Below are 19,575 nucleotides of genomic sequence, written 5' to 3'. Positions count from 1 at the left end.
GGTTACTAACACAAAAGAACTGAAAGAACAAAGGGAACATAGGAAAAAATTAAAAGTAAACATAGGGAGAAACTGATTTAAAGACAATGATATGATGAATGGACTAGTATCGGTGTTAGAAATCTTGAAAGTACTTAATTATGTATCCAAAGAATATGCCGATAAGTCCTCCTTTTTTCTCCATTTCTGAATTGACAAGCAGATCATGATTTTTGTTGAATTAATTTGCTATTCAAACTTATTTCCCAGATAAATTTAGTGGCTCATCCACAAGTACTTAGCTGTAAGGATTTGCTCTTTGAAATTCCAGCTTTGTTGTTCAGATTTGATAGGCTACAGTAAACACGTGGCATGTGTTTGTTCCTGGGAGGATGTATGTAGCAACTCTGCTGGCAAGACCCACAACAGGGACAATAACAGTGACAGAACATTGTGTTCAGACATGCAGGACATGTTTTCAGGGAATGGTTCTATTTCAGGACCTCATCTTCAAGAAAAGAAAAATCTTTTAGGTCAGGGGAGTGTCAGCCAGCCAGCATACTAAGAACAGAAGGATCTCAATGCTAACCTACTAACAGCAGAAAGGCCGTATTGCCATGATGTAAAGCATAACAGGTACTGGTCATAGAGTTATCAGCCATGTGGCAACTGAAGTTGATGAGAGACAGTACATGAGAATCAGTAATAATGTATTGCTATAAGGACTCATTTGCACAATAGAAATAAAAAGTGAAATTAAGCAAAGGAAAACTAAACGAGACAGCAAGAGGAGTGTACCAACCTGCTATGTATTGGGCAATGGAATTAGCATTTTGAGGAAAAAAGGTGGAAGTGCCATCACTTCAGAAACTAAGAGTGGACACGCATACTGCAAGGAAATACCCCTGTTTTCATCATTGTGAGAGAGATGAGCAAGAGATAATGAAGTATCTTTGTACCAGATTTGCATTCAAGTATACAGAGGAATCAATATTTACAGGTTTTGTTTCCAGGCTCACTTCTCCACCCTTATTACAGAGAGAGTGGAATTTGCATGCAGTGAGTGCATCTAAACGACTTGCATCTCATTTCCATTTACATTGTCTGTTTAAATACCGATTTGACCTCTGGCTGTCTTTGGTGTTGGGTAATACATGTAAAATGGTCACGAAGAATTGTGTATGAAGCACAAGTTGAAAGGAACATACTGTACCTTCTTGACATTTTTTGCCTGCGTGTTTTATTTTCTCCTTCAGGTTGTCAAAGGGAGAGAGGATATAGGCAACAAATCAATAAGGCAAAGAAGAATCAGGATTTTTACAGTAGAATATCAGGGAAAGGAAAGCTGTGTGCCTCTCATTTTATCATGTAAAAAAATGCACTTTATGATTGCCCTCCTGGAACTTAGAATGCAATGCTCAGTTTTTGCTCAGATACCATGCTGATGAGGTTCAAATACTTAATAAAGTAAATAGATTCTTAAGTATCTCAGATCTAAATTAAGTTTTGTTGAAAAACTGAAGATTTACTACAAGCAAATGTGATGTGGTGCTTCTTTTTTCATTATTTAGAATAAAGCTTTGGGAAAGGTCTTTCGTTTTCTTTAACGTTGACTTCCCCTGTAATACTGGAAACCAGAACATCACAGGAGAGAGTAAGAAGTGATTAACGCCCGTGTATAACGAGTGAAATTCTGTGAGCCATCTACCTCATGCAAAGTAAACAGGGTTTTTTTGTTGTTTTTTTTTACATTTTTTAAAACTCTCCTTACTTTAAATTCCTCCAGTTAATTTTTTTATATGAGCCATCTATCAAAGTAAGATCTATTCATAACTATCTTGCAGTACCATGATAAATATATAACACTGTCTCTATAATGCCCAGTGCTAAATACTGTATTGCATGACATAGAAAAAAAAGGAGATTCTCACTTGTGTTTAGGTTCAAAATATTCCAAATGCAGTGCAGAATATCAGTCTTCACAACACTCCGTTTCAAGTTTAGTTGAGCCATAAAGGTTTTTTGCCCACAGGAATCAACACCATTTAAAAGTAAAACTAAATTGCAAATTTTCCTATATGAGGCAAGTCATTAACCTTTGCCAAATCATTACCTCCAGAGATAATTAACAGTGATCTCACAGAAAACCTAACTAATAAAGCTCGCTCTTGAAAAATAGTACGAAGAACAAAAGAGGTCTGCCTCCCAGCTAAGGGACTCATGTCCCTGGGGAAAGCAAGTTTCTATGGACTTAAAAGAAGCACAGGTGAAGCAAAAGAGGATTATTTTAATCTAATAAATCCGCAAACACTAGTGATCTTAAAATCAGCTGTGATGTTATAGTAGACAATTTATCTTGATACCAAGTATACTCCAGATTACATTAATTAGACCATAATTCAATTAAACAATAACAAAAATTTTCACCAATTACTCAGTGACTAACCTGTCCTGAACCTGATGAAATATGAATTTGCCTAGTTACATAAGAAAGTTAAAGGCTTAACATGGGAAGCCAATGCCCCTGTCTTGTCTATTGACTTCACTGCGCACTTCATCTGATTTTCTTTCTTACTCATCTCTAAAATATGTATAAAAATATTGAATTAGTTTACAGGGGGATTGTGAAGATAAATACATAAGAGTAGAGTCCACCAGGTATAGCATACCTTATGTTCTCTCACCTCCTGGCAGTTGCATGATCTTTATGAAGTTGCAGGAAATAAATCACTGTAATTTTATCACTCTGTGTAATCCTTCTATACATTATTTAAAAGAATCTAGTAATATGTCATATTGATTCACGCTATAACCCTATAAATAATCAAATAAAATGTAAAACTCTGTGTGCATCAGAATCAAGCAAATTAAAATGAATATTTACTATTCTCACAAAGGCTTATGCAACTAATCTTTTACAATAGATTAGGAGCCTGGTTACAGAACAGTGTCACATTAGCCTTTTCCTCCTAATGAATTAACTCAAAGAATAGGGACTATTGTATCAAGAAAGACCAACAGCCTATCTCATTTATAGTGGTATCTTGTGTTACTGCGTCTGTCAGTTCCTGACGGGAAAAAGAGTTGAAATCAGGCCGTTCATATAAGATAGGTCAATACTTCTCATTAATTCCTCATTCTGTTATTGGACCCTTTGGGAAGCAGTATGAAACTTCTCACATAGTCCACCTACTTGATGAATCACTGTCCTTCTTGTATTTGGAGTCAGTTACATTTAGAGTGCAGGGCTGACTGCAGCAAGGGGATTTGCTGGGCGTCTATAGCATCTTTTCTCAATAGACCGTGTGTAACATCATGCTCCGAGCAGCATTAATGAGGCTAGGGAAGCAACAGTCATCCTCTGCATGAGCTCATGCTTCAATGAACCTATACCAACAGAGAATAGCAACAGCCAGTAACACGCTATGCATTTATAGGAAACCAGGATTGTATTTTAACATAAGCGCTGAGGCCTCTGCCATTTCTGTTTTAAGCAGATCATCTTCAGCAGGTATGAGCAAGTCCATCTCCTGCACAATCAGAACCAGCAAAACTCATTCATAAAACCTGTGAAATATATTTCTTTATGCTGCCTTTCGTACTGTTGGGCAGTTGGGCCTGTCCAAAGTCTAAAAAAATACTTGGAAATGAGTGCTTTACTACTACAACCTCTCTTACTAACAGAAGAGCAGTGACCATGAAGCCACAACTGTATTGAATCTGTTAAAAAAACATTTGTGTAATCAATAACTGCAGAACTTTCGAGCTCCTTAAATTGGGCTAAGTAGTTTTCTGTGAGTGTTTTGGTATTTGCTATAGTTGCAAATCAGAAAAGTAGCAAGGTAGTTTGATAGATTTTTGTATTTGGGGTTATTCACACGTGAAAGGTCTTTAAGCTGAGGCTTACTGAACTGCTGACTAGCTAATTGTTCTGATAAGCTACATGAGATCTTTATTCCCAGACTGGATAAATGTTTACATACTTCTGGATCAAAGACTTGCATTAATAAATTTAACATTCATTTTCTTCTAAAGCTTTTACATGTGATACCACAGTACCTTCACATCAGTCAGCTGAATCTCTAGGATATTCCCAGAAAGCACATGAAAAGTGAGTTCATTTGAAATGTGAGTGAATATTGGCAGAAAATATCCTGCGATATTTTGCTCTTAGGTATGTGGTAGAAAAGGATGTAGTCAGGCAGAGAGTGGGGCAGCATAAGCAAAAAGAAAATATCAAATGCTGGAGAGTCACGCTGATGGACAGAAACGGAATGTCCTGACCTTAACAAATAAGCCTAATACTCAGATGGGAGATGCACACGTATACTGAACTCTTAAAGTTAGAGCAGAACAACTAAAGCATATTTTAAAATCCAGAAGACTAGTTCCGAAAAATTTTATCTGATGGTAACCTGCAGAGGTGGCCTCAAAACACAGTGAATTTGCAGCTGTTCTGAATAATGTTCCATGTCTAGCCTCTCCCAATTTTAAGTGTCCCTCCCCTATTTATCTGGCAAATTATTTTATTTTACTCTCAGAATTCGATTCAATGCTACATCAACAGGTAATACATAATTAAAGAGTACAATCAATGTTAATTTGAAGACATACAAACTTATTAATGATGAAGAGCAGCTTATGGTATGAATATGAGATTAGGGAGGAAATGAATACTTTCAATAGGCTTCAAGCGCTAATTATAGAAAAACAAGGCTGGAAGGAAGCTCAAGGGGCCAGCTATTCCATCTATGATAACAAGAATTCTCTCATGGTCCCTGTTTGGCCTCCAATGAAAATAAACTGGTTTTCCCACTAAAAAAAATTCATAAGAATTTTTAAAGTAAACTTCTAATTCCATATTGTGATGACATGAGGATCTTCAAAATTCTCTCTAGAAAGAAAAGCTAAGATTTGCTGAGCTGAGAAAGGTATAATTTCAGCTATTTGTTCACATTCTGATTAATCATTCATTTGGAACAGACCTCCCTCAGGTTGTCCTGTTTAGCCCTGGTTAATTCCCTCATTACTGAACCGTAATATTGAAGATGTTAATCTCTCTTTTTCACATTTTTAGCACAGTGTAGAACAGGTCCAACACAATAATGTGTTTGAGTCTCAGCATAAAATAAACTGATGTTTTAGAAGTCACTAAGTATCGGAATGAACAAAATTATTGGTCTGAAATAAGTAGAGACAAGGCTGGAACATAATTTCCTTTTTTTCTGTTTCCCACAAAAATTCACTCCGTACTCAGGAACACTTTTCCTAATCTAGCTTTTATCCAGCCATCTAAGTTTCTAAGTGAAAATGCATGTTTTTACCAAAGAACATTTCTCTGATTATAACATTTCATCAAAAGAACTCCATTGCATCTATGTGTTACAAGCAGTTATCAAACTTGAAATATGTCTTCCCCAAACCATCAGAACCGCTATCATCCCAGAAAAAAGAACATTCCTGAATTTTTAAATTCAGCACATTTTGGTAGCACATTTATCTGTCATCTGCATAGGTATATATTTTACTGTTGTACTGTACTTTTCTATTTCTAAAAAAAACGCCAGTTTTAAAAGTTTCAAGGTACACAGAACTGTCTATCTGTTCTAACTAACCAGACCATCTCTGGGCTGATGTTGTCAGGAATAAACAGTTAAAGTAAGGTGGAAGTTATTCTCTCTGTATGGAAAAAGCTAATGTGATCTTCTTTAAAACAACTGTGAAGTGAACACAAAAGAGGTTTAAGAATCAAAAAGAAATAGCACCACAGACAGGGATACGTTGGAAGTAAATCACTTCGGTTTAGTAGAAACATCTGTAAAAATCCTAGCTGCATTCCAAAGTGGCCTCTAAAAGAATCCTCCAGCAGGATCAGCATCTCTGCTCCATGCTTCTCCCTCAATCGGCTCATACTACGGACAAGGGAGACTCAGTCTCTAGTCATGTTCTCCTTTCTGTTCCTGGCTCCACTGCTGAATGTGGCACAGAAACAGAGACCTAAGGTTTACTCCTTAGGTTATAGAAGGAGTTACACAGACTTAGTTTATTAGGTGTCAACTTTTTTCCTGGAGACATTAATTCAAACCACACACTCATATGCAATACAGTAGTTCCTGAGTCTTCCAGGAACCACCCCTGCAATGAGTACCAAGTAGCTGAACTACCAGATGGAGTCACTACATCATCAATAGAAAATCCCATTTACTTCAGGTACCATCAAGGATATGGAGATATTTAGCAACTTATGAGAGCTATTGCGTTCTGTTATGGGGTTCCAAGCAGTTTGGTTTCAAGCAGAAAACTAAGGAAGCCTTGGGGAGTCTTTTTTCACTTCCAAGATATCTCACAATTTTGGACATCATTGGGTTTTCTTTGAAACTCCTGTATTTGTAAGTATAGAAGATGAAGATCAGTGAAATAACAGAAATGAAACAAACAAAACACAAAGAAAGAAGAATGATCTTCTGTCCTACATGCCAGACTGCAGGACATAGGCATTTTTTTTTTTAAAAGCTAAAATGCACTGGGACATTTGGCAGCAATGGAAAAGAATGTGACAAGACAGGCAGTATGCAGTGGAAATCTGAAATTAGTAGTTAGACTGCAGAAATGGTTCAGATCCATCAACATCCATACTTTGCATATGTTTAATTCAGCTCTTAACTTTTTGTAATTTGGGCCCAGATACTTGAACTCTGGTACAGACCCAGAGAAAATCTAATTAGATATCGAATCTGACTTGATGAAGTAAATCAAGCGAAGTTTTTCCTGTCCCTGAAGATTCAAGAGGAAAAACTTGGAGACTTGTAAGTGATTTTATATTTAATGCTTGCACTGTCAGCTTACCACAGGATAAAAACATCCCCCCAGCTGCTGCCAGGATGAGAAAAGGTAAAATACACATGTTAGTTCACCAACATCAGTGTTCCAGAGCTAATGGTCAACAGAAAAATGGTGTACAAAATACGCAAACCAGTGCCTCCACAGAATAACAACTAATTTGTCCTAAACAATGCGGACAGCAGTTCTCTTGTCAGGAGAAGTGCACAATGCACACGACCAACCTAAAGATAACCTCTACTCACCAAAACTATGCCTCTATCAAATAGATTACTTCTTTGAAGAAACTTCTTGTTAGCACATAGAGTTATAAGCCACATACTATCATATCCTGGAACACATATAGAAAGTCAGTCCTCAAACTATAAACTACCCTGGAAGAAGGTCAGAACTTGAATCTCTCTTTCGAATTCCCTTTTCTCCTCTTCAAATAAAGCTCTTCCTTTGCAAAATGCTCAGAAACAAATTTCTGTACACCCACACGCTCAAAATAATCAGACTGTGCCTAAGCAACAAATGAAACATCTTCCAATGCATTTCTCACACCCACAACAAAGTATGTTCACCTCGCCCCCACCTCGAAGATCTCCCAGAATGTAACCCACTTCCTTCAGTGCATTATACGCTACCATAGAAGCTCTGTGGATGAAATCAAACAACTGCTTATACAGCAGAGTAAACTTTCTCAGAGCAATCATTGTCAGAAATATCCTTATACAAGGAGGATAATACTCTTCACAAACCAGTCAACTCATCTGATCTGTCAGTCTCTGACCTTTCAGCCCAGATCTACAACAGAAATCTCAAAAGACAAGACTGGGAACAAAAATTCGTGACTACTGGTACACGCATGCCATGGTTTTAAATCATAGTTTTAAACTCTCTGCCTGGGTCCACTTCCAGATGCAGGTGATACTGTACATACTGAATTGGAAAACTGAGATAGTTCCATCCTAATATTAGAGTAACAGGATATCACATTTATCACCTACAACAAAGGCATCATCATCTCAAACAAACACTCCTAAGCTGACTGACCCAGACAGCTTTCAGTACCCAACAGTTTTCAGGGAGTAGCAAGGACAGCTGCTCCACAAGGGAAGGTGAGCCAGCAGCCAAGCGTGATAATAAAGTGTGTAGGAGCTGTGTTCTAATCAGCAAGGGGGCAGGATGCAGAGCAACGATTTCAGGTCAGAAAAGACAGTGATTGAGAGATGATCACTGTGACCTGATCAGGGTCACAGGTGTGGTGTGGCACAGGCAGGGGCAGTGCTACAGTCTCAGCTAAAATCAGTTCCCCAGGGAAAGGAGGGACAGGCCCTTGCTTCTAGGTCTATTCACAACAGCTCTTATCAGCAAAGGAGATGATCTTGGACTCAGATGGCTGAACTCTGTACCTTCGCCAGCTGAACTCCTAGAAGGGGGATGGTATCCAGGACCTGACAACAGTCTTACCAGAATCAGTGTGAAATGCTTTCTAAACTGTAAATGTCAGTTGGTAACAATTTCTGAGAGTTGGAGAAATGTCAAAGGATGGAGAACTGCAATTAAAATCCCAATAATCAGAAAGGGAAATCTTGACCAGAAAGCCTCAGACATCCTCAGCAAAACACTAGAACACTATAATGTAAAAATTTCTGAACAGAAATGTGGAGTGTTTCAGGGAAGAAAGACAGAATTTTTAACATAAAACTGTTTCCTGTAAGTTTTACTAGTTTGCTTGTTTAAAGGCAAATGAATTGATACAGTATATTTGGATTTTTCCAAATACAGCATTGTAAGAAATTTTGATTTAATGTTTTGTTTTCTAAACCTCCCTTTCAGAAGTAAACTTAACATTGTAAAGTCTTGCACGTGCACTTAAATAATCTTAAAGAAAACAATACAAGCAAAAAATCTTACCCCAAGACAACTAGATTTGCCTTTGATACCTTTAAGAGAAAGAAATGCAAAAACTCACTTAATGCAGAAGACAGACATACATGAAGCACCTCATCGAAAGCTCTTTGGTTAAAAATAAAAAAAGGATTTTTTTTCCTTCTTTTTGAAAGATGATGCATTTTCCTTTTTCACTTTCACTTATTTCACAGTTTTTCAGATGGACATATGATATAGTCACCTCAGTGTCACTCTTTCTTATTTTAACACAAACTACAGTCTGGCAGGTGCTCATCACAGGCATGCAATAGAGACATTTGTTTTCAGAGCACTCCTTTGAGACATTCAGACTGCAGCCGTGTACAGTACAATATGATAATATATCCTGTGCATATTGTGCCACTCCGCAAGCTAATAAGAGCAGTTGCAGTAAATATTTTGCAGTAAACACATTTCCAGAGTAAGAGATGGATAGCACTGTTGAGTGAGAAAGTGGTAAATAAAAAGCCATGCTCATTCAATCAATAAATGAGGTCATGCAGGGGAGTTAAGCTGTGTCTCACCAGTGGCCTACCTAGTTCAATATCATGTTTCTGGAAAGAGCACACACCTAGTACTTCAAGAGAATGAAAAGCTATTGACAGAGCCTACCATTACAGGACAGACGATTCTTGTCTGACCTGTATAAACAACATACTTACAGATGCATGCTGATCCCAGCATGAGGGAAGGGCAAGGTTCAAAATGCTTCAGGAATTAATTGTTCCAACTGAATGACATCGTTCCACTGTCTGCTTTCTCTTCTTACCATTTTTCAAATATTTACAAGCTCATTATAAGAGACATTGCAGCAAATAACTGCAGCTCCTACTGAAAAAAGCAGTGAGTGTCAGCAACCAGAAACTCTTAAAGGCTAGTCCCTTTATGCTTTTAGCCATATTGCTCTTGGCATGCCAGCTAGCACACTCTAAACTGCAAGCTTGGTCTTGTCAACATATTGAACTAGAGTGCTAATCATTAATAACTCATTCTGAAATATTGACAGCTGCTTTGCTTTATTATCAATGCCATCTGTGCCCAGCTCCCCATCTTCTCCTTTCTATTACTCCTAAGCTTGCACTCTAAACATTTTTCAGGCTGCAACAAGCAGAATGGAAATAACAGCTTGAGCTTCTTGAAAAATATCACCATCCAACTCAGGGACCCCAGAAGACAAAGAATAATATGATTGTAGAGTCCCGCTGAGTTTTCAGCATAAGTCAGCTTTATGAATAACATAATGCCAGATGTCATTTCCTAGTAGTGATCACGTCCACAATTTCCAAAGAACAATGTCATATGTGTAAGATCATCGATTTGTTTTATTCTATTTTGAACAGCACTAAAGCCTCAATAAGATTGATTAGCAGATAACAGTATCTGTAGGTTTTCCAATTCTCCTTATTATAGTAATAATACTATTGCTTTGATCACAAACTTCTCTCACCCAAGACTGAACAAATATTATAAAAAGGTAGCTCCCAGTCTTCTGCTGTGCTACTTGAAGATTTTTCATTTGTGAGTTTCCAAGGTGTTTGCACTTCAGTACAGAATTGATAATGAGAAAAACACTTGTCACACAGAATCACAGAATCAACCAGGTTGGAAGAGACCTCAGGGATCATCGAGTCCAACCGTTGCCCTGACACCACCCTGTCAACTAGATCATGGCACTAAGTGCCATGTCCAGTCTTTTCTTAAACACATCCAGAGATGGTGACTCCACCACCTCCCTGGGCAGCCCATTCCAATGTCTAATAACCCTTTCTGAAAAGAAATGCTTCCTAATGTCCAACCTGAACCTCCCCTGGCGAAGCTTGAGGCTGTGTCCTCTTGTCCTATTGCTAGCTGCCCGGGAGAAGAGGCCGACTCCCACTTCACTACAACCTCCCTTCAGGTAGTTGTAGACTGCAATAACTTGTCCTTGCTAAATAAACTGCATTCCTGTGAACAAAAGAAAAACTTCAGTCTTTAGAGGTAAATTTAGCGTAACTCACCAACAAGTCAATTTTAAACAGACACCTAGCTAGCAAAATTATTTTTTAAATTCTAAAGAAAAAGGACTGAGAGTGTTTATTCAAGTCCTACTTATGGATCAGCTTGATTGTGATGAAAATGCTGAGATAAAATGTATAAATAGATATTTGACTGCTCTGTGCTACCATTTTTGGAAGAAGGGAAAAACAAAGATTTTTCAAAAGAGCTATAGAAAAACTTTTAAGTGTGAATGGCTTTTTAAAGTAGATGCATTTTTGATTTTTCAATAATGCTATTTTGGGCAGAGGTAGAACGAGCCCAGAGGTCTACCATTTCCCTTGGAAAAAGAAAACTGTCTTGTTTCTAAATGAATTTGATCACTTGCAATTTTTAATTCAGAGAAAAGAAAATGATAAATTGCACTTTCTTCATATGGCTCATTCTGAATGCAAAAATTCAAATTCAGTCCAAAGCAGAAAGGTCTGGAACAGATGGCAGAAAGTCTTCTGAATGTCAGTTGAAAAGATGCTGTCAATGGCAGACAATGATACCCTCTGCAAATAATACAGGAAAAAATCCACAACGAAGGAGGAGTTTAGGTAGCTTGTTAAGAGCACTTGTCAGGAAAAGAAGGGAGTAAGTGCTTCCTGGTTGAAGAAGATACACTTCTAATGATCCAAGGAAGGGACTGGGAGCTCAGAAAGCTTGTCTGCTTTTCCCAACCTCATCACTGATTTAATAAAATACACTATCATCTCTGCAGAGTCTGCCTCTATTATATATTTAGAAATCATAGGTTCAGTAACCTCACTACTACCATGCAAGAGACACAATTCAGCATGAGAAGAGGGGCTTCAAAAGGATGATTAGAGACTGTCACTACAAGGTAAGGGTTTGGCAGGCCTGTGGTAGCCAGGCTGAACAAGATGATGGACAGGAATTACTGAAAGTTCAGTGTATGCAATTATCTCACACGGATGACTGGCCAGGGCTGATAACATGCTGGCAAATCCAACACAGAAATTTTTTTAGCTTGAGTAGTGCAGGTCGGCATCTCTGGTCTTCAGTTCTCAATGAATGACCACGATTTCTGTTTAGTTAGTATATTGTTCATCGTGCTTCCTCAGCACACTTGACCCTTGACTGTATCCATCAGAACTCAGCAGAAAAAAAAGCAATCACAGTAACCTTGCCTCCTGTGGTATCACCCAACCTCAACAGAAACAGGACCTGCTAGAGGGATATAATGCTTTGAAAACTGGATTTTGTGTCTCCACCCATCTGTAATAAGACTGAATCCTGCAAAATCAATGTCTGTTTCATGTTACTCAGGCTCTCTGAACCACAATATGAGACATAATAAAGAGAGGACACACAAGAAGAAGCCAAGCTGACGAGAGCTAACAGCCTACCAGGGCACAAAGCGTGCCCAGTAGCTACTCCCCTCCAACCCCAATTTGGGATTCTGCAGGAGACTGTAGCTGATTGTGAACAGCGTGAGACCTGACAGGTCCACTTAAAAAAAGGAGTAGAAGAAAGGCTCTTTTTCATTTGGTCTTTACTCTGTCTGTCGAGCCATAAAACACCGTTCCCCTGGATCATGTTTTCAATACCACACACAAAGTCATCGATAGTTCCTGTTAGTTTTTATAGGTTAAGCACAGGGAACATTTGATCTTATCTCTCAATTCTCCATCCTTTTTTTGCCATTCACAGCATTAAAAAAATCTAAAAGTCAGCTCAGTCTTTCTCCAGCAACTAAAAACATGAAAACAAATCTAATTGATGGTTTCAATAATACTGAAAACACTTAGGAATAAGGACTGAAAAATCTTTCATTAAGTAGAATTTTAATTAAGACAGTGATTTACATGTTAATGACTCGGTGGAAATCTTTAGGATTGGTCTTTTTTTTTTATTGTTATCACTGCTTTGGTCTATTTTAAATAAAAGGAGCTTTATTTATAAATTCTAGTAGCCTCTGCTGTGCATAGATTTAGGTATGTTTCCACTAAGCTATCCCTTTATTCCATGACATTTGCAGTCTCAGATAGAATGATTATCCTCTCCCTTCAGGCACGCTTTTAATGTCAAAATAAAAGACTTTAGCAACAGTCTTTAGAACTTTAAATGCAGATCTAGGCTTTTGAAATCATACTGGATGCCATGTACGGAAAAGAAAGTGTTGACTATGTCTGTATCTAGTCTAGCGTAAATGCTGTGTTAAGGATGTGTTTACTGAACTTAAAATTTGCTAAAGCACAGGCTGACATAAGGTCCAACACCAGGTGTCAAATAGAACAGGAAGCTGAACTGCAAAGATGGAGAAGAGATTTTCTTTTTCTTCTTATTTTAGTAAAAACCCCAAATTACCTCAGAAACAGCAACTGAAAGAATTACCAGTTTTTGCTGGAGGACACCTGAGGAGGTCCATGAAAGTCAGTCTGTCTTGGTTAACAAAATACAGATCAAATATTGACCAAATCATCTTCAAGTCACTATGAGGGATCACAAGAGTGAAGGGCTCTCAACACTTCAAAAAATTGGGCCCTAATTGCTGCAAATTCAGTTAATGTCAAGGGGGAAACACAGGCATCAGGATTTGGGCCTTTGTCCCAAAAGAGCAGTACAAATAAGATACGTATTCATTAGACAGTTGACAGGAGAGTGCTGAGAACTGGGCTGTACAGCAGTCTGTCTGCAAATTGATGAACCAAAAAAAATTAATGAGCTTTGGGTTCAAAAGGTTTCCTTTAATGTGCATCAAGCATTTTCATGAAACACAAGTAACTACACAAATTTGCTATTTAGAAATAATGGGTCATGTCGGAGCTGCGTATCTCTTGATCTCCTGTTGAGCTGACAGCATGCACCACGCACCGGTCTTCTGCCAACATGAAACGAGTGTTAGCAGATTTACCCTTAATGAGCTCATCACACCGAAGTACCAGTTAAAGGGAGCAGGTCACAGATTATGTTTGTTTAGTTGCCCTAATGTGTCTTACTTGTTAATTCAACATGCAAATGTGGTGCTGTGGATAGGAAGCAACCCCAAACCACTGTGCATGACCAACCTCTGCACCAACATTTATAAGCTTTCTCTCTGCCTGAACCTGGAGTAAACCAGCACAAATCCAGGGTCTACAGTCAAATAAATTTCACCTGTGCCACCTTTGGATCTGGCCCTGCACGTGTGCACTGTCTCCTCTCACTATCTTTTCTGACCTCTTTCACTACTGAAAAAAAAGTCAAGCAAAGTTTGGGGTAGGGGGACAGTTTCCAGCCCTATTATACTGGTACTTTCAGATCATGTTTCTCTTTATGCACTTACCCTTCTCTTGCATGTTTGTATGTGGTAGAAGCCTCAGTCATGCAACTCCTTTGGATTCAAAGACAATTAGAGCATGTGAGGAAGATTAAGAATGAGAGGGGACAGCCCTCTGATGCAGGGATACCACAAAATTTGCTGAAAGATCCACACTATGTTCTCTTCAAGGTACCTGAGAAGTCTCGGATCAGCCAGTAGGTATTACCTCAGCATGTAATAGCATGCGCAGGCACGTGAGCAGACATTAATTCACAGAGAACACAACAACCCTTCATCTCCTCCCCACTACAATGAGCCCATGCCTACCTGTACCTTCTGTTGTAATGCCTTTCTGCACTACAGGACATCCTTTATGTGAAAGTAGGGGACTTGCTAGAGGAAGAAGATCTTCAAGCCCCAGACGCTCTGCTGCATCTTTGCATTTTATTGTGTGTGGGAACTAGGTTGACTGTTTACTCCATGACTCCATGTTTTTGTTGGAAAATGCTTGAGATTTCATGTGAAGTCTTAATATCTTTCTCCTGTATGGGAAGACAGTATCCAGTGCCATATTAGGAAGGAAAGAAATATGTTAAGATAAAATAATCTTATATAACCATATACGTACCAGCATATTAATTTTATTGCATCATCTCTTCTGCTATTCTTCTAACATCAGTCTCACTTTAAATATTCTGCCTTGGATTTCATAGAGGCGGCAGTATGTGATAATGCTGTCTGAACATTTAACATCAAATGCTACTTTCACTGAAATCAATTTTGCATCATAGCCCATTTGATACTTCAAGGCAATGCAACATTTGAAACTACAAAAGCTTTAGTAGGGCATACAGATTACACAGTAGCATCTTCTCCTTGTCAGGATATGCTTAAACATATCCTTTGATGATGAAGATAGATAAAAGGGCTCCTATTCCTCCCTTCTTTTCAGTTTTGTTCATAGAGCTGTTTGGGAAACTTCATTACAAACTGATTCTTTTAAATAATTCATCTTAAAGATAACCCTTTCTCTTTTTTGCTGAAGAGAGGCTGAATCCAGAACACAGTGGTGTAACCCCACTAACAGTTGTACTGGCACAAAGAAGGGACAACACAATGTTGCATGAGAGCACTAACAAGCAACAGAGAGCAAGAGCTTCTTAAGCCATTTCATGGAGCCAGGCTCTTCTCAGTGACATCCCTTGACAGGACAAGGGGCAATGGGTGCAAGCTGGAACACAGGAGGTTCCGCATAAATATGAGGAAAAACTTCTTTACGGTGAGGGTGACCGAACACTGGAACAGGCTGCCCAGAGAGGTTGTGGAGTCTCCTTCTCTGGAGACGTTCAAAACCCGCCTGGACGCGTTCCTGTGTGATATGGTCTAGGTAATCCTGCTCCGTCAGGGGGATTGGACTAGATGATCTTTCGAGGTCCCTTCCAATCCCTAACATTCTGTGATTCTGTGATTCTGTGTGCTGGTAGCCAGTCTCTTGTATAACTCTACACTTACCGAAAACTAGTCCTATCAATGACTAGTTCTTGCAATTGAAAGTACATTTTGGACAATGATCAGTTTCCCGTGGGTTTGTCCCTTGTGATTCTAAAAGTATACAGCGATTTTTCATCAACTCAGACTAAATTATACTCCACAAGAGGCAATTATTTGGAACACAGGTAAAGCATAAGAAAATGCTACATAGTAATGTTGTCAAAGCTGGCTTCCATTTGCAAGCAAGGAAGTTAAGGTAGGAACAAATTGGCATTACCGGTAAATGATAAACTCCACCCCAAGAGCAAAAGCAATTCATTGATGGAAAGAGAGTCAATACACAATAGTACGCCTGTGGAGCAGGTTATGGTGGCTACACAAGACAGAGTTCAGTAATAGTAAGAGATGATCAATGAAAATGCCAATACCATGCAAGCTCTTAAGAACAAAAGCATAAACACTCTCACCTGAAAGTACAAGTTGTACATAAAAGCTGCTTTGAGCTCAAGCTTTTTGCCATGAGCGCGCTGTACTGGCAATACCACTTACCAAGTGTTGCTGCTGCTTCAGATAAGATGGCTCGATCCAAAGTGTCTGTATGCAGTCTTCACTATCCACCTCCATAGTTCTTCATGGCTATCCCTCCATGTATTTTCCTCCTTTCCTGCCCCAGAGTTGATTGGCTTAGCTCTCAGAAGGCATCTCTTAGGCAGCTATCAGTTTGCTCTTACCAAAAATCCTCTGCACTGCTGCTTCAGACAGCGTGGCACATGTCCTGTCATTACCCCATATCTTTCCAGATATCTTAGCTCTTCGATGTTTATATTTTGCTTAATTGCAGGGACTGAATTACAGAATCACAGAATCAACCAGGTTGGAAGAGACCTCAGGGATCATCGAGTCCAACCGCTGCCCTGACACCACCCTGTCAACTAGACCATGGCACTAAGTGCCATGTCCAGTCTTTTCTTAAACACATCCAGAGATGGTGACTCCACCACCTCCCTGGGCAGCCCATTCCAATGTCTAATAACCCTTTCTGAAAAGAAATGCTTCCTGATGTCCAACCTGAACCTCCCCTGGTGAAGCTTGAGGCTGTGCCCTCTTGTCCTATCGCTAGTTGCCCAGGAGAAGAGGCCAACTCCCACTTCACTACAACCTCCCTTCAGGTAGTTGTAGACTGCAATAAGGTCACATCGGAGCCTCCTCTTCTCCAGGATAAACAACCCCAGCTCCCTCAGCCGTTCCTCGTAGGTCAGACCCTCCAGACCCTTCACCAGCTTGGTTGCCCTCCCCTGGACTCGCTCCAACACCTCAACATCTTTCTTGAAGTGCGGGGCCCACAACTAGACACAGTATTCAAGATGCGGCCTCACCAGTGCCGAGTACAGAGGGACGATCACTTCCCTAGACCGGCTGGCTACACTATTCCTAATAGAGGCCAGGATGCCATTGGCCTTCTTGGCCACCTGGGCACACTGCTGGCTCATGGTTAGCCGGCTGTCGATCAGCACCCCCAGGTCTCTTTCCACCGGGCCGCTTTCTAACCACTCTTCCCCCAGCCTGTAGCGCTGCATGGGGTTGTTGTGGCCGAAGTGTAAGACCCGGCACTTGTTCTTGTTGAACCTCATGCCGTTGGTCTTGGCCCATCTATCTAACCTGTCCAAATCCCTCTGAAGGGCCTTCCTACCCTCCAGCAGATCGACACTCCCACCCAGCTTGGTGTCATCTGCAAATTTACTGAGGGTGCACTCAATCCCTACGTCTAGATCATCTATAAAGATATTGAACAGCACCGGCCCCAGAACCGAGCCCTGGGGAACACCGCTAGTGACCGGCCGCCAGTTGGACTTTGCCCCATTCACCACCACTCTCTGGGCTCGGCCATCCAGCCAGTTTTTAACCCATCAAAGAGTCCACCCATCCAAGCCCCGGGCAGCCAGTTTGTCCAGGAGGATGCTGTGGGAGACAGTGTTGAATGCCTTACTGAAGTCTAGATAGACTACATCCAAAGCATCCATTGCTTTCTTTCCCGCTGTATACTTAACAGAAATATAAGCATCACTGCAGTACAAGCACGGAGATTAAGTCTGTGTTTAACAAATAACTCTGCCAAAACTTGAGGTGTTTGTTCTATTCTTACGCACAAATGAAAGGGAATTTGGCCAATGTAGGAGTGAAAACTGAAGATTAAATTCTGCTTCAGTCACTCAGTGCAGCGCTTGACTCTGCCAATAGTTCCATTTATTTCAAGCTATTACTCAAGAGTACAAGAATACAGGACTCTAGATGCAGAAAAAAATGGCAGATCTGGTTCAAAATGTATGAAGTTCTGTCAAGATCCATTAAAAATAAAGACCATTGAGAAATGAAATCTTTTCATTCATTTCATGCTTTAGCATCCCCAAATTGCTTCAGATTACATAGTTTTCAATGTATTTCCTTGAGGCAGCAACACTTAGAAGTGTTTTTGCAAACATGCATCCTCCTTAGCTTTTGCACGCTTGTTACCTAAATCAATATCCAAGTAATTAATCCTATAATCAAAGTCTTAGGCCTCCTTACTGTCTTTTATCTGTAAACATATCTCCTGATCCTCTCCTTTCTCTAATTGCTCTAAAGGTCTTAGGGGAGACATCATCCAGCTCCTTTCAATGCCCTTAATTTCTACACAAACTGTGTCAGAAGCTATGCTGTTTCTCTTTACAGACTCAATAATCAGAGCTCTCCAGGATACATCATCCTTTCTTCTGCTTTATTTTGTTTCTTGCTTTTGGCAGCTCCTGTATTCTGTTAAGTCCCTTGATGTTTTCCAGGCTTGTATGTGATGCTGTATGAATATTGTGTATCCCTTGGAAACAAGTAACCCCTTAATTCTGTAGTTTTGTGCTATATGCTTCAAGAATTTGTCTGGAATATATTTACCTTGTACTTTTAAATCCCACAGGTTTATAAGATACAATCTTGAACACAGAGTACAAGAATCTAAACACAAGAAAAATTTCCTATATAAGAACAGATCAGGCCTGCGGACTGGGATTTAGAAGATCTGGGATTACTTATTGACTCACAAATTCTGCATGTGATCATCAGTTACAGCTATATCATTACAAAAAAGAAGTCTCTAAAGGGATAACGAAGTTCTGCCTCCACGCCTCCCCTCTTCAAATCGTTGACTTGGAGATGAATTGGAGAGACTCTGCATGCCCTAGGGTGTTAATGTATTGGCAGGATATTTGAACACCCAGATGTTTGAACGCATTAGTCCTTGTGTGCTTCAGAAAGTATAGCCTAGATCTATATATAGTCTGCATTTTCAAGTTTGCAGTCTGCACTTGCAGCCTGTTAGAACTTCACTAACCTAGCAGTGACACATAACATCATTGTCTTCAACATCTCTCTCTCTTCTGTTCTTAATCTTAACTATTGAGATTATAGCTTACGCTGGGCACAAAATGCTTAATGAGACAACAGTCAGGGTATACATGCAAGTAACAGTAACTAGGACTATACAAAATATTCAAACAAATGCCTTATATTCTGCACAAATTCAGTGACTATTTTCAGTATGAAAAATCCAGATTACCTTTACCTCTTAATATATTAAGTACAAATTTACAACCTTTTATGTTAAACAGCATTTTTGTTATTAAGTTTCCTCACCTTTGTTTAAACAGAATTATCAGGAAAACCTTTGTTTTTTTAAATTTCTTCAGTGCTGGGACGATGCAATTCCAAAATATTTTCAATTCACCTACAAGTAAAATGAATCTATGAATCTATGAAATCATGCCCCTGCTACAACTTTCTTAGCTGACGCCAACTGCCTGGGGTCTTTAGCAACCACTCTATGGCATCTCTTAATAGGTTTCCTTACACTTGTACAGTGTATTATTCAAATTCACTAAACATTCTTAGAGCTGTGCTGATACCAAAAAGATCACTTACAGTCTAAACAGAAACTTGGTAACAAACGCAGGTTACTCTGGACAGGCCCCATGATGCCAACATGGCGGGGGATACTCAAACAATAAGTACACCTGCACTACTGATCTCTTGGTGGT

Source organism: Nyctibius grandis, chromosome 4, assembly GCF_013368605.1.
Source record: "Nyctibius grandis isolate bNycGra1 chromosome 4, bNycGra1.pri, whole genome shotgun sequence".
NCBI lineage: Eukaryota > Metazoa > Chordata > Aves > Nyctibiiformes > Nyctibiidae > Nyctibius > Nyctibius grandis.
The sequence above is the reverse complement of the archived record's forward strand: the minus strand, read 5'-3'. Positions refer to the sequence as shown.